At 38.5% G+C, this 13,524-nt stretch overlaps 1 long non-coding RNA gene across 1 annotated transcript; it reads right to left on the bottom strand.

Annotated features, from left to right (window-relative positions):
* Positions 1–10,804: 10,804 nt before the first annotated feature.
* Positions 10,805–13,193, bottom strand: LOC104646842 (uncharacterized). Its single transcript, XR_741037.4, has 2 exons — positions 12,507–13,193; positions 10,805–11,063 (listed from the first exon to the last, which is right to left on the bottom strand). It is a non-coding gene; the product is annotated as an uncharacterized lncRNA (long non-coding RNA).
* Between the last annotated feature and the right edge of the window lie 331 nt (positions 13,194–13,524).

Genomic DNA, 13,524 nt, shown 5'->3' with positions numbered 1-13,524 from the left:
AGGGTTAGTATAACAACGCATGTAGCCGGATTAAGGTGCGGAGTGAAATTTTTTAGATGCCGGACCAAGGATTTAGAGATACATAACTTATCACTTTGCATGCAAGATACTAGGAAAGAATTGTTATAGTTAGAATTATCAAGTTAGGAACATGTGGGAAACACTTAAGCCCTAGTTACTTTTATTAATTGATTAAGCTCCGAGATTTGAATCTATTAGTGTTTACTTTAATTTAGTTAATTATTTTCATTAATTTAGAAATAAAACCCCCTTTTTTGTCTTTTGTTTTCTAGGGAATAGTTGACTAAATAATAGTAATAATAGAATAAAGTTAAGTCTAAAATATTTTCCTCGTGGGATCGATCTCAACCTCATTAGTTGAGTTCTTTACATGATACGACCGCTATTGTAACGACCTGTTTAGTCATTTTGAGCAGCAGATTTTATTTCTGGAAAAACAGGCTGAGGCGACGGACCCCACGACGGACCGTCGCATGGTCTCGTTTCAAAACACTTAGAAAATCTGAAATTGGGTACTGAAAATCGACTCTCTGAACTTCGTAACAGAGTGGCAGGACGGACAGTCACAGGTGTGACGAACCGTCATAGGGCATTCACCCAAAATCAAGTTTCTGAACTATGCGACGGACAGCAGGACGGACCGTCGCAGGCGCGACGGCCCGTCACAGTTTGCATAATCCCAGTTGGAGTCGGATTTCTGGTTAAGTTTTAAAGGGCGTTTTGGACTATTCCTGCTATAATTATATATTCCGTGGGTTGATATTAATAACTCAAATTCTTGGGGGTTAAAAGAGGTAACCTTAAGTTAATTCGTGGGGTATTATTGCCATCTTTTATTCTTAATTATATACTAATTAGGGTAAAAGAAAGAGGGTTTGAATAAGAAAACAGAAAGAACAAGAAGGGGGAGAGAGAACCGATCGAGAGAAGAGGAAAGCACCAAGCTTTGAGGATTAACTTGCGTGATTTCAATTCTTCGGTGGAGGTAGGTTATGATTTTCATGCTATTCGTAGTAAACTCTTAATAGCGAATGATATGTGTTAGTAGTATTGTAAACCTTCTATATGCTTAATTGTATGCTTGCATGAATGCTGTGATTATGTAATTGTGAATAAATAAGCATGATGAAGCTATTGAATCCCAAATCTTGAAAAGAAACCCTAATCTACTTTGTTAATGATGATGCCTTGGTATAAAAGAAGGCTTGATGAACGAAAGTGGTGAGATTAGGGGATCGGGTGCCACGTTCCGGTACAAGGATAGAATATGGATCGGGTGTCACGTTCCGACACCAGGATAGAATATGGATCGGGTGCCACGTTCCGGTACCAGGATAGAATATGGATCGGGTGTCACGTTCCGAAACCACGATAGAATATGGATCGGGTGCCACGTTCCGATACAAGAATAGAATATGGATCGGGTGTCACGTTCCGACACCAATATAGAATATGGATCGGGTGCCACCTTCCGGTACCAGGATAGTATATGAGGATCGGAGTGTCACGTTCCGACATGAGGGGAATAAAGATAATGAATCTTGAAATATATTAATATATCCAATCTAATGAACTAAATTCCCAAATGAGTATGATGAGGAGGTGTGAGTCCTCATTGATGTGCTTGGTGTTGTAACCAAGGGTTATGGTAACTGTAAATGCTGCATGCTAAGGATATTAGTTGATTTTATGATATTGCTTAATACATACTGTTTTCTATTTTGAGTTGGCCGATGATATCTACTCAGTACCCGTGTTTTGTACTGACCCCTACTTTTATTGTTTTCTTCTTGTTTATTTGTGGAGTGCTGCAAACGTGCCGACATCTTCGACTCAACAGTAACTCAAGCCAGTCTTACTACATCGGAAATTCAGGGTGAGCTAATTCTTCTAGCTTGGACTGGATCTTCTTCTTCAAGTCTTGATGCCTTGAACTTCCGGCATGGACTAGCTTCTTATGTATTTTTAGCTTCTTAGAATACTCTTAGTTTAGTAATTTGATTATAGATGTTCTTGTGATGATGACTTCCAGATTTTGGGAATAATAATAGTTATTGATTTTATTAATGAGTTTAAGTCTTCCGCATTACTTTATGTTGATATTACATTGAGATGTTAAGGTTTAGATTGGGTTGGTTTGCTCACATAGGAGGGTAAGTGTGGGTGCCAGTCGCGGCCCGAATTTGGGTCGTGACAAACTTGGTATTAGAGCATTAGGTTCGTTGGTCTCATCACACAAGAACAGGTCTAGTAGAGTCTTAAGGAACGGTAGGGGGATGCCTTTACTTTTCCTTGAGAGGCTATAAGACTTTAGGAAAATTTCACTCTTTCATTCTTTCTTTCGTGCTACTACTTGAGTCCAATTGGTATCTAGGCGATACGAATTGGTATCTGACCATCTTCACTCTCTTTCGCAGATGGTTAGAACTAGAGCAACGACTACGCCAACACCAACACCGGCCAGACAAGAAACAACTGAGCCAGCCACTGGGGCTGTGGCTCGAGGAAGAACAGCGGCAAGGGGCCGTGGTAGAGGTCGTGGGAGGACGTCCTCTAGGGGAAGAGGACGAGCGCCTAGCCCATCTGATACTAGGGCAGTGACTCCTCCACCGACTGAGGAAGTAATAAGAGAAGGGGAGGATGGGGAAACTGAACAAGTGTAGAATGAGGGATTGCCACCCCAACCTACCCCAGAGATGATCAATCAGGTTCTGGCTTATCTTAGCGGGTTATCTGATCAGGGCCAGACACCCCCAGTGTTTTCTGCACCAGCACCTCAGGCTCCGGAGGTACAACATGCGGCTACTATGGCTCCCCGCATGGATGTTCCATTGGAAATAGGCACGTTTCCACGTCTGACTACTGGGCCTATAATGACAAATGATCATCATGAACTTTTCAGTAAGTTCTTGAAATTGAAACCTACAGTCTTCAAGGGTGTGGAATCTGAGGATTCTTACGATTTTCTGGTTGACTGTCATGAGCTACTACACAAGATGGGTATAGTAGAACGGTTTGGTGTTGAGTTCGTGAGTTATCAGTTTCAAGGGAACGCCAAAATGTGGTGGCGGTCACATATTGAGTGTCAACCAACAGAGGCACCACCTATGACTTGGGCCTCATTCTCTAGCTTGTTTATGGAGAAGTATATCCCCCGAACTTTGAGGGATAGGAAAAGGGATGAGTTCTTGAGCCTAGAGCAAGGTAGGATGCCGGTCAATGCATATGAGGCTAAGTTTCGTGCATTATCCCGGTATGCCACCCAACTGTGTTTCAGTCCACAAGAGCGAATTCGCCGGTTTGTGAAGGGGTTGAGGTCAGAATTGCGAATTTCGGCCTTACAGATAGCGGCAACGGCAAAATCCTTCTAAGAGGTGGTAGACTTTGTGATAGAAGTGGAAGGAGTGAAGCCAGACGACTTCACCCCGACATCGACATCAAAAAGGTTTCGAAAGGGAGGTGAGTTTAATGGTGCTTACACTAGAAGACAGGGTTCGGGAAGTTACTCAGTCCGACCAATTCAGTCTTCACTACAGACTGTAGTTGGGGGTCCACCTCCGACCGGTCAACACTTCTCTGAGAGACCTATGCATGAACCCAGAGAGTGCTATGGATGTGGAGAGATTGGACATATTAAGAGATATTGTCCAAAACAGAGTTATAGACCTCCAAATGTTAGAGGTAGAGGTGGTCATTGGAGAAGGCCGTTATTCTGGAGGACGTGGTGGTTGAGGAAATGGTGGTCACCAAAACGACCGAGGTGATGGGCAAACTGAAGCCACTACATCACAACAAGGTAGGGGCAACGAACAGACTAACGATAGGGCCCATTGTTACGCTTTCCCTGGGCGGTCTGAAGCGGAGGCATCTGATGCTGTCATCACAGGTAATCTTTTGATTTGTGATTGCATGGCTTCTGTATTGTTTGATCCTGGATCCACATTTTCTTATGTATCTTCCTCATTTGCTAATGGTCTAACTTTACATTGTGAATTACTTGATATGCCTATTCGTGTTTCTACTCCGGTGGGTGAGTCTGTGGTAGTTGAAAAAGTGTATAGGTCTTGTTTGGTGAACTTTGTGGGGAGCAACACTTATGTAGATTTGGTTATATTAGAAATGGATGATTTTGATGTAATTGTGGGTATGACTTGGCTTTCTCCGCAATTTGCGATCTTGGATTGTAATGCTAAAATGGTGACGTTAGCCAAGCCTGGGACAGATCCGTTAGTGTGGGAGGGTAAATACACTTCCAATCCGGTGCGTATCATCTCCTTTCTTCGTGCTAAGAAAATGGTTAGTAAAGGGTGTTTAGCTTTCTTGGCACATCTCAAGGATGACACTACCCAAGTGCCTTCGATTAAGTCGGTTTCAGTAGTCCGTGAGTTTCTGGATGTGTTCCCTGCAGATCTTCCTGGTATGCCACCAGATAGGGATATTGACTTCTGTATCGATCTCGAACCGGGCACACGCCCCATTTCTATACCCCCTTATAGAATGGCTCCCGCAGAGTTAAGAGAGTTAAAGGCACAACTTCAAGAGTTATTGAACAAAGGCTTTATTAGACCAAGTGCATCTCCTTGGGGTGCTCCGGTTTTGTTTGTAAAGAAGAAGGATGGGAGTTTTCGAATGTGTATAGACTACAGACAACTAAACAAGGTAACCATAAAGAACAACTATCCTCTTCCCCGCATTGATGACTTGTTCGATCAGTTACAAGGTGCTTGTGTCTTCTCTAAGATTGACTTGAGATCTGGTTATCATCAATTGAAAATACGGGCAACGGATGCGCCAAAGACTGCTTTTCGAACGAGGTATAGGCATTACGAATTTGTAGTGATGTCTTTTGGTCTTACGAATGCCCCTGCTGCGTTCATGAGCTTGATGAACGGGATTTTTAAGCCATATTTGGACCTCTTTGTGATCGTATTTATTGATGATATATTAGTATACTCAAAGAGCAAGAAGGAACATGAAGAGCATTTGAGAATGGTATTGGAAATGTTGAGGGAGAAAAAGCTTTATGCCAAGTTCTCTAAGTGTGAGTTTTGGCTAGATGCAGTGTCCTTCTTGGGGCACGTGGTTTCTAAGGATGGAGTGATGGTGGATCCTTCTAAGATTGAGACAGTGAAGAATTGGGTAAGACCTACTAATGTGTCAGAAATAAGGAGCTTTGTTGGGTTAGCCAGCTACTACCGTCGATTTGTCAAGGGATTCTCTTCTATTGCTTCCCAATTGACGAACTTGACTAAGCAGAATGTTCCATTTGTGTGGTCGGACGAATGTGAGGAAAGCTTTCAGAAGACTTTGTTGACTACCGCACCTATCCTTACCTTGCCAGTAGAGGGTAAGAACTTCATTGTTTATTGTGATGCATCCTATTCTGCTTTGGGTGCAGTACTAATGCAAGAGAAGAGTGTGATTGCTTATGCTTCAAGGCAATTAAAGGTGCATGAACGTAACTATCCAACTCATGATTTGGAATTGACTGCGGTAGTGTTTGCATTAAAACAATGGAGACACTATTTATATGGGGTTAAGTGTGAGGTCTACACGGATCATCGTAGCCTTCAATATGTCTTTACTCAGAAGGATTTGAACTTGAGAACGAGGAGATGGATGGAACTACTGAAGGACTACGACATCACTATTTTGTATCATCCGGGGAAGGCAAATGTTGTAGCAGATGCTTTAAGTAAAAAGGTGGGAAGCATGGGAAGTATAGCTCACTTGCAAGCTTCTAGACGCCCATTGGCTAGAGAGGTTCAGACTCTAGCTAATGACTTGATGAGATTAGAAGTAAATGAGAAGGGAGGATTGTTGGCTAGTGTGGAGTCAAGATCTTCTTTTCTTGACAAAATTAAGGGAAAACAGTTTGATGATGAGAAACTAAGGCGAATCCAAGATAAAGTATTGCGAGGGGAGGCTAAGGAAGCACAAACCGATGAGGAAGGTGTTTTGAGAATCAAGGGAAGGGTATGTGTACCCCGCGTCGATGATTTGATCAACACTATTCTGATAGAGGCTCATAGTTCAAGGTATTCTATACACCCGGGTGCAATCAAGATGTATCGTGACCTAAAGCAACAGTTTTGGTGGAGTAGAATGAAGCGTGATATTGTTGACTTTATTGCCAAGTGTCCAAACTGTCAACAAGTAAATATGAACACCAAAGGCCCGGAGGAACACTTCAGAGAATGCCCATTCCGGAATGGAAGTGGAAAAGAATTGCAATGGACTTTGTGGTTGGTCTTCCAAGGACAATGGGTAAGTATGACTCCATTTGGGTGATTGTTAATAGGTTAACTAAATCTGCTCATTTCATTCCAGTAAAGGTGACTTACAATGCAGAGAAGTTAGTCAAGATCTATATCTCAGAAATCGTTCGATTGCATGGGATTCCACTATCCATCATATCAGATAGAGGTACGCAGTTTACTTCTATGTTTTTGGAAAACATTGCAGGCGGAATTGGGTACTAGGTTGGACCTTAGTACTGCGTTCCATCCTCAGACCGATGGTCAGTCTGAAAGGACGATTCAAGTGTTGGAGGATATGCTTCGTGCATGTGTGATAGAGTTTGGTGGCCATTGGGATAGCTTCCTACCCTTAGCGGAGTTTTCATACAATAATAGCTATCACTCAAGTATTGATATGGCCCCATTTGAAGCATTGCATGGGAGGAGATGTAGGTCTCCCATTGGTTGGTTTGATGCATTCGAGGTTAGACCTTGGGGTACTAACCTTTTGAGGGATTCGATAGAGAAACTGAAGTCTATTCAAGAAAAGCTTCTAGCGGCGCAAAGTAGACAAAAAGAATATGCAGATCGAAAGGTTAGAGACTTAGAGTTCATGGAGGGTGAACAAGTCTTGTTGAAAGTTTCACCAATGAAAGGGGTGATGCGGTTTGGTAAAAGGGGTAAACTAAGTCCAAGGTCATTGGACCATTTGAAGTACTTAAGCGAGTAGGAGAGGTGGCTTATGAGTTAGTCTTGCCTCCAGGGCTGTCCGGAGTACATCCGGTATTCCATGTGTCGATGTTGAAAAGATACCATGGGGATGGAAACTACATTATCCGTTGGGATTCATTTTTGCTTGATGAGAATTTGTCTTATGAGGAGGAACTTGTTGTCATTCTAGATAGAGAAATTCGCAAGTTGAGATCAAGAGAGATTGCATCCATCAAAGTTCAACGGAAGAATCGACCCGTTGAAGAAGCCACTTGGGAGAAGGAGGCGGATATGCGAGAAAAATACCCATATCTGTTTACAGATTCAGGTACTCCTTTTCGCCCTTGTTTTCCTTCTTGTGATCGTTCGGGGACGAACGATGTGTAAATTGGTATCTATTGTAACGACCTGTTTAGTCGTTTTGAGATGCAGATTTTATTTCTGGAAAAACAGGCTGAGGCGACGGACCCCACGACGGAGCGTCATGGGCACGACGGACCGTCGCAGGGTCTCGTTTCAAAACACTTAGAAAATGTGAAATTGGGTACTGAAAATCGACTCTCTGAACTTCATAACGGAGTGGCATGACGGACCGTCACAGGTGTGACGGACCGTCACAGGCCATCCACCCAAAATCAAGTTTCTGAACTATGCGACGGACAGCAGGACGGACCGTCGCAGGAGCGACGGCCCGTCACAGTTTGCATAATCCTAGTTGGAGTCGGATTTCTGGTTAAGTTTTAAAGGGGCGTTTTGGGCTATTCCTGCTATAATTATATATTTCGTGGGTTGATATTAATAACTCAAATTCTTGGGGGTTAAAAGAGGTAACCTTAAGTTAATTCGTGGGGTATTATTGCCATCTTTTATTCTTAATTATATACTAATTAGGGTAAAAGAAAGAGGATTTGAATAAGAAAACAGAAAGAACAAGAAGGGGGAGAGAGAACCGATCGAGAGAAGAGGAAAGCACCAAGCTTTGAGGATTAACTTGCGTGATTTCAATTCTTCGGTGGAGGTAGGTTATGGTTTTCATGCTATTCGTAGTAAACTCTTAATAACGAATGATATGTGTTAGTAGTATTGTAAACCTTCTATATGCTTAATTGTATGCTTGCATGAATGCTGTGATTATGTAATTGTGAATAAATAAGCATGATGAAGCTATTGAATCCCAAATCTTGAAAAGAAACCCTAATCTACTTTGTTAATGATGATGCCTTGGTATAAAAGAAGGCTTGATAAACGAAAGTGGTGAGATTAGGGGATCGGGTGCCACGTTCTGGTAACAGGATAGAATATGGATCGGGTGTCACGTTCCGACACCAGGATAGAATATGGATCGGGTGCCACGTTCCGGTACCAGGATAGAATATGGATCGGGTGTCACGTTCCGACACCAGGATAGAATATGGATCGGGTGCCACGTTCCGGTACCAGAATAGAATATGGATCGGGTGTCACGTTCTGACACCAGGATAGAATATGGATCGGGTGCCACGTTCCGGTACCAGGATAGTATATGAGGATTGAAGTGTCACGTTCCGACACGAGGGGAATAAAGATAATGAATCTTGAAATATGTTAATATATCCAATCTAATGAACTAAATTCCCAAATGAGTATGATGAGGAGGTGTGAGTCCTCATTGATGTGCTTGGTGTTGTAACCTAGGGTTATGGTAACTGTAAATGTTGCATGCTAAGGATATTAGTTGATTTTATGATATTGCTTAATACATACTGTTTTCTATTTTGGGTTGGCCGATGATATCTACTCAGTACCCGTGTTTTGTACTGACCCCTACTTTTATTGTTTTCTTCTTGTTTATTTGTGGAGTGCTGCAAACATGCCGTCATCTTCGACTCAACAGTAACTCAAGCCAGTCTTACTACATCGGAAATTCAGGGTGAGCTAATGCTTCTAGCTTGGACTGGATCTTCTTCTTCAAGTCTTGATGCCTTGAACTTCCGGCATGGACTAGCTTCTTATGTATTTTTAGCTTCTTAGAATACTCTTAGTTTAGTAATTTGATTATAGATGTTCTTGTGATGATGACTTCCAGATTTTGGGAATAATAATAGTTATTGATTTTATTAATGTGTTTAAGTCTTCCGCATTACTTTATGTTGATATTACATTGAGGTGTTAAGGTTTAGATTGGGTTGGTTCACTCATATAGGAGGGTAAGTGTGGGTGCCAGTCGCGGCCCGGATTTGGGTCGTGACAGCTTTACTTCTTATTTGAGAAGTAAGTTTGAGCGTATCAATTGACTGTAAGGAATAATTTGACCTTTTCCTCGATAATACTGGTGAAATAATAGATTTCCTCCAATGTAGGTGTTAGTTCAAATTCTTTGAACGTGAACACAACACGGTCTAGATCCCAAAAACACAATCAATGCTCTAATCACATGTTTTTCTGGGCTAACCTTGAATAGCATATGGAGACACCCCAACCTTCTTGCAATTGCTAGTTTTTCACTTGGAGTAAAATTTTCCAACCAGGTATCCAATTTGTATGGAAAACCCTCGACCATCCTGATTTTGAGAACTTGGGGGACTGAATCCATCCTACAGATCAAAATAAAATGAACATATAATTTCCAAAATCACTATGTCAAATTTAGTATTTGATTCGGCTATCATAATCACATTGCAGAAAACATGCTCGTCGGTCATTGGGTCGCGAAATTTCAACATAATGGTGGACTTCTTAAATGTTGAATCGATAACCAGGATTGATCCACATAAGGCATGTGCATGCATGACTTAAATTGAGGTGTGCTTTAACTCTATCTTATGTTTTCTAAGATTTGGCTTTCTAGACACAAGGTACTTGGGTGGACAACTTGAGTGAGGAGGCACGCGGTCACACGGAAAAAAGATACGAACACCCCGCACATAAGTCAACTCCTAACTTTGGTAATTTTGAAAGAAGTTTGCGAGTGCGCAAAGAACGCCTCGCGTGTATGTGTGATAGTGTGACTTTCCAAGAAGTGGAGAAATATGAACGGAATGACAGTTTATAAAGCAATAACAAATAAATAATTTATATAAAGAAGTAAAAATAAACAATTTGTATCACATAAGCATGATAAACAAAGCATTAGATATGTATAATAACACAAGCAAATAATATGATACAAACAAATGCTAAAAATTTGAATAATCAACCTAAGTCTATTATGGTTAGAACCTACTAAATCACCAGTAGAGTCGTTATTTCTGTTATGCCGTAATTTTACTTTCTTAAGCAAAATCACTTTTGAAATGTTGTAAATATAAAACAATTTAAGAAAAATACTTAGAAGAGAGTCACCACTTAATTTTTCTTAAAAAAAATTAAGAAAACTTAATTTAAAAAAGATTTTAACATATTAAATCTTTATAAATTTGGAGAACATGGGTAAGAGGTTCTTATTTACGCTTTAAGAAGGTTTTTAAGGCATTTGAAGTGTCCACTAACACGTGGTTATCCTATGACTTAGATTAAATATATTTTAACATAAGAATATATTAATTTAAAATATTTTATTGACTTGAGAAAATAATTAAATAAATGACCCATTTAATTATTTTATTATTCCAATATTTTTAGAGAAAGAGATCTAAAATTAAACATTCTAATTTTATTTTGAGTCATTAGCTTTTAACAAGAACTAGGTTAACTAAAATTTATTTGAAACATATTTTAAAATTACAATCTAAACCAAATCGGTCAATTAAAACATGTAAACTATTTTTCGTTAATCGAAAAAAAAAGTTTTGACTAAATTATTCAATTAAAGTATATGAATTGATAAAAAAAAATGAAATTTTACTACACTAAACTAACTTAAAGAATATAGTTCATCTTTTGGGAATTTGATTAAGTTAAAACCAATACAAACAAAGCCAAAGTTAATAAAAACAAACAATAAATGATCACAATTAAATAATTTAGGAGAGTTAAGGAGAAATTGAACTTAGATCCTTCGTGGGCCAAAATCATTGTTGATTTTGAGCACTTGGCTCAATTCCCCTTTTGTATACATCCGATGTATATTGGCGTATATCAAGTGTATACAAACTCATTTTTCTACCTTCAAACCTGTAGCAGTTCCATGTTAATGTGTTTCAGCTTTCCTTTACTTTGCATTAGTTTCCAAAATTTGAAAATATTGACTAAAATAAGCAAACACCCCGGAAGGAACCAAAGAAGAGGATAAGTTAAGCACGTGTTGAAGCTACACTCAAATCCCATAAGTAATAATATTCTAACAAACCAAACAGAGAAGTGAATACAGTAGGCAAATGATCAATCAAAACTGAAAAGTAACTCATGCTAAACTTGACGTAAATCATGCTCTATGTCTCATAACTCACATAATAAAAGCATATATTTGGTTAGAAATGAAAAAGACATTCATAAGCAAGAAAGGATATTCTAGCTTTGAAAGTTTTTATGTATGCTTGACTAACCTCAAGTTCCAACACCAAGAACAAGTGACATAAAAGTTATCACACTCAAGAAAAACTTCATCTTCTCAATTATTATGTAGATCAATGAAACACACGTTATATAACTTTACTTATAGAAAGAGGACTACAACAGACATACCCGAAGTATTGGTTAGGAAATCTTGTGGCTTTTATGTGATAAAAAACACACTGTTTATTGCAAGACCAGAAGACTTTAACACGAAAACACACCTTACTAAAGAGATTCTTAGGGTTACCAAGAAGAGATAAATTAGAAATCCTACTCAAAACGACAAGATAAATTTTGGACGGCTATACAACTCAAAACAGTCACAAAATCAAAGATGAACTACAACCTAATATTCATATTTAAGCTAAATAGAATCAGACTTTAAACCCAACCGAAATAGAAACACAAGCTGAAATTAGAGAAACTAAACAGTAAACAAAATACGAGCTTTCCAGAATGCAACATATTAACATGGACATCAACAACACTTGGTAATAAAGAGAAAAACAAATCAGGCTAAACCTTCCACAAAATCAGATTGTAGAACATAAAATAATTGAAATTTTACTCCCAAAAAAAGCATGGGAGATCGAATCCAAAGAAAACAACAATTGTAAATAACTAATAGTCCAGTTACAATTATATAAGAGACTTTTACAATGGGAAATAGAGGGTTAAAGTTGTTGCACATCAAAAGAAAAAACCCACTGGATAATATAAAAAAAATCAAGATGCTAACAAAACAAATCTAAGAAAAAAGTCATCATTTTCAGTCTAGGACTTAGAAATAAAATATATCTTAAACCTTAATGTAAATAGTAAATAATTCATCAAGTGACGAAAATGCTTAAAGTTTCCTAGTGGCAACAACAACAGCCTCATACAATTTATTGTAGATAAGTAAATAATATAAATAATTCACTATACTGAATGAACTAAATCATCAGATAAGGACAATACTAAAATAACAAATCAAACTAAACTCAATCTTCAAATGAAGCAAGTAGCATATCTACGAGCAAAGCAAACAACAAATTCAACTAAGCAAATAAACTGATTTACCTTTCCCAGAGCAGCGATTAGAACAACGAGCTTGAATGAGCTATTTGACCATCGCACAAGGAAATCCGAGATTCAAAAGAACAAACCCAAAAACTCTAGTTACAAAATACTATTATACTATAATTCAATCTCCAAAAACTATATTGTGAACTACTTTTTCAAATATGACCTCAAAATCCATTTTTTTTCTCCCTCTCACTAATCACTTAAGACACAGGGCTATTAATATGGAAAGATGAGATGATATGGGGGAGGGGGGCAAAATCGTTCATCAAAATTTTATATAGAAGAGATATTGAAGACTTCTAAAAAAAAGGACAACGATTTGATCGATTAGGTTGCTAGGTTATGGGTTTGCATCGTAGTTGGAAGAGTACTGATTTCGCGTGATTTTCTACTGCTGCCCATGATTTCCGCTGCAATGAAGTAAAAACAGGGTCGATGTTCGCAGCACGTTGGGAGGAAGAAGAAGCAGAGTGGGGTCGGTCGGATTTAAGATTGTATTGTTGTATGTATTGCTGATCAATATAATCTTGGGATGAAGTTTGGAGGAAGATTGTTGGCTCGAAGTATTTGAAAGATGAGTTGGGTCAGCTGGAAGTGAATATGAAAGGGAAAATGGGCTGCTGATTTGATGAGTAAGCGGGTCAAAAACTTTGAAATGATCAATGGAATTTCACTATAGCCAATCAAGATTAATAACTTAGTCGAATTAACTAAATTAGTAAATTCGAGTAATGATTAAATGGGATGAATTTAATATAACTAATCGATGAACTTCTTAATCTTAATAAAATAAAATAATTAACTCAATTATAAACTATTAAATCAAAAAATATATATTATTAATATTTAATTAAAAAAATCTTTTTGAGATGATTTTCAAATATTCATGAAATGTAGTAAATATATATACAAAATTATTAGAATACACAGAATATCTTTAAAATTATAAAACGAAGAAATGACTAAAAATGGCTTGTAAAATATTTTAAATTTTATAAAGTTGATTATTCAA

Source organism: Solanum lycopersicum, chromosome 4, assembly GCF_036512215.1.
Source record: "Solanum lycopersicum chromosome 4, SLM_r2.1".
Taxonomy (NCBI): Eukaryota; Viridiplantae; Streptophyta; class Magnoliopsida; order Solanales; family Solanaceae; genus Solanum; species Solanum lycopersicum.
Note: the sequence above shows the minus strand (reverse complement) of the source record. Positions and strands in the feature narration are given on the sequence as shown.